We start from the raw sequence: 3,127 nt of genomic DNA on the forward strand, positions 1-3,127 counted from the left end.
CTTTCTCTCTTTCTTTCTTTCTTTCTTTCTTTCTTTCTTTCTTTCTTTCTTTCTTTCTTTCTTTCTTTCCTTCTCTCTCTCTTTCTTTCTTTCTTTCTTTGTCTTTCTCTCTCTCTTTCTTTCTTTCTTTCTCTTTCAAATTTTACTAATACCTAAAAAAAAAGGTTTTATTTTACCCCATATTTTATTGCTTAATTCTTTAGATATCCTATTTTTCTCTATAGTAACATTTTGATTATAATTTATAGTTGAATGTTTTCTTAAATTGTAACATTTAATCATTTATTAAGATTACTTAGTGTTATGATATAATTATTCAGGTTTTTAAAAAGTAGTTTATCAAGATGTAATTTGAGAGGTGTTGGACTGATTATCAAACTTCGTATACATTTTTGGCTGTCATGGCGAGTGTGCTGAAGACCACTGGACTTGGGTATGCAAGAGTCCACATGAGAGGCTAAGAATATTCTACACAAATATTAGTGATGTTCTTGAATAAATCCCTAAAAATGCAGCATATAGAAAGTATACAGAACAGATTACTAATGAGAAGCTGGCTATGGTCAAAGTGGAATCAGATGTTCAAAAATTGGAAGACCAACTTGAAGGTGGCCAAAAAAAAGAGATAATTCTCCTGGGTAAAAACGAACTAAGTCTGGCAAGACAAATGATGCAGTGGAAAACATGGAAGCCATTAGTGGAAGAGCCTCCTGCCCATCAGTGGAAATGGCCAATATAATTACTGAATGACTTTGGTGGGTTGATGGGAAATTGATGTAATTTAAATATTCTGTTATATTAAGAGTGTATCCATATTAATTGACATTTTACAATCAAGAAAAGTGATATAGAAAATGTTTAGGAGACTGTTAAAATTAGTGATTATGGTAATATGGTCTTGTGAATGAATTTTTAATTTGCAAATATTCACACAAATTATTTCAAAGATGATATTTCTTTGAACAGAGGGGTCATGGGAAGATTTTAAAATTAATTTAAAAGATTCTGAAAGATCTTCAATGTAGAGGCTATAATCAAAAAGTAAAGTTTTTTGGTAGCATGTTCAATGCATCATTTAATTTTAAAAATTACCTTGAAGAAGAAAAGGCCCTTAATTATTATTGTCAAAAAAATTATAGATCACTATTTCAATATTTTCAAATGTGATAAAATAACCCAAGTCGCTGGTGATAAAATTTGAAATTATGGTTAACCTCCTTGGCAGTGATCTTACATATGTAAAGTAAAATTTAAATATATAATTATATACTGACTGTAAAATTAATAATACGTATCATTTTATTTTAGTCATTATTAGAATTATACCATTTAGTCTGTTTTTATATTGTCTTAATTTTATTACATTTTGTTGTTACTATATTATATTTGAAAACTATCAAATTAGAATACATTGTACAGTTGAAGAAATTGATTTGGTGCTTATAGAAAAGATTTCCCATTGCATAGAGGTAGTTGGAAAAAATTTCCTTTTGTTGCATTTATGGAAATCACTTTTCTAGCCTGTGGCCTTTAGTTTTCTTAATCAACCTAATTACATAAGGATAGAGGTAGAATTTTTGTAATAGAGACATTAAGAGTTTCTGAAGTTTATCTGGCATATGAATAGGCTTATGTTTAAAACATCATAGTCATATGACTATAAAATGGAATATAACAACACAATAATAGTGAGGTACTTTAATACTTTAATACTCCACTGACAGCACTAGACAGGTCATCAAGACAGCAAGTCAACAAAGAAACAATGAACTTAAACTATATCCTACAACAGATGGATTTGACAAATATTTACAGAATCTTCTATCTAACAACTGCAGAAAATACATTCTATTAATCAGCACATGGAACATTCTCCAAGATAAGACCACATGACCATAGGCCATAAAACAAGTCTCAACAAATTTAAGAAAATCTAAATTATAAGCAAGCATGCTCTCAAACTACAATGGAATAAAATTGGAAATCAATTCCAAAAGGACCCTAAAAACCATCCAAATACATGGAAATTAAATAACCTACTCCTGAATAATCATTGGGTCAACAATAAAATCAAGATGGAAATTTAAAAATTCTTTGAACTGAATGAAAATAGTGATACAACCTATCAAAATCTCTGGGATACAGCAAAGGTGGTGCTAAGAGGAAAAGTCAGAGCATTAAATGATTACATCAAAAAGTCTGAAAGAATACAAATAGACAATCTCAGGTCACACTCTAAGGAGCTAGAGAAACAAAGACCAGTTAAACCGAAACCCACAAGAAGAAAAGAAGTATCCAAGATGAGAGCAGAACTATTATAAATACAATCAAAACAAAAAATAGACTTTTATTGGGGGATGCGTCCAAGATGGCCAAATAGGAACAGCTCCAGTCTCCAGTTCCAAGCGTGAGTGACACAGAAGATGAGTGATTTCTGCATTTTCAACTGAGGTACCGGGTTCATCTCACTGGGTCGTGTCGGACAGTTGGCTCTGGTCCACGAGTGCAGCCCGACCAGCGAGAGCTGAAGCAGGGCAAAGCATCGCCTCACCTGGGAAGTGCAAGGGGAAAGGGAATTCCTTTTCCTAGCCAAAGGAAATTGAGACACACAACACCTGGAAAACCGGGTAACCCCCACCCTAATACTGCACTTTACCAAGGGTCTTAGCAAATGGCACACCAGGAGATTATATCCCATACCTGGCCCAGAGGATCCGACGCCCACGGAGCCTCCCTCATTGCTAGCACAGCAGTCTGAGATTTAACTGCAAGGTGGCAGCGAGGCTGGGGGAGGGGCACCCACCATTGCTGAGGCTTAAGGGGGTAAACAAAGCCCCTGGGAAGCACGAATTGGGTGGAGCCCACCACAGCTCAAGGAGGCCAGCCTGCCTCTGTAGACTCCTCCTCTGGGGACAGGTCATAGCTAAACAAAAGCAGCAGAAACCTTGGCAGATGTAAATGCCCCTGTCTGACAGCTTTGAAGAGAGCAGTGGATCTCCCAGCATAGAGGTTGAGATCCGAGAATGGACAGACCATTCTCAGATCTGTGGGTCCCTGACCCTTGAGATCAGTGGGTCCCTGACCCTTGAGTAGCCTAACTGGGAGACATCCCCCACTAGGTGCAGAC

At 35.8% G+C, this 3,127-nt stretch overlaps 1 pseudogene; it reads left to right on the plus strand.

The window, feature by feature from the left end:
• Positions 1-401: 401 nt before the first annotated feature.
• On the plus strand, positions 402-739 carry LOC105537603 (annotated as a pseudogene).
• The last annotated feature ends 2,388 nt before the right edge of the window (positions 740-3,127 follow it).

Source organism: Mandrillus leucophaeus, unplaced genomic scaffold (genome assembly GCF_000951045.1).
Source record: "Mandrillus leucophaeus isolate KB7577 unplaced genomic scaffold, Mleu.le_1.0 Scaffold176, whole genome shotgun sequence".
NCBI classification, from domain to species: Eukaryota; Metazoa; Chordata; class Mammalia; order Primates; family Cercopithecidae; genus Mandrillus; species Mandrillus leucophaeus.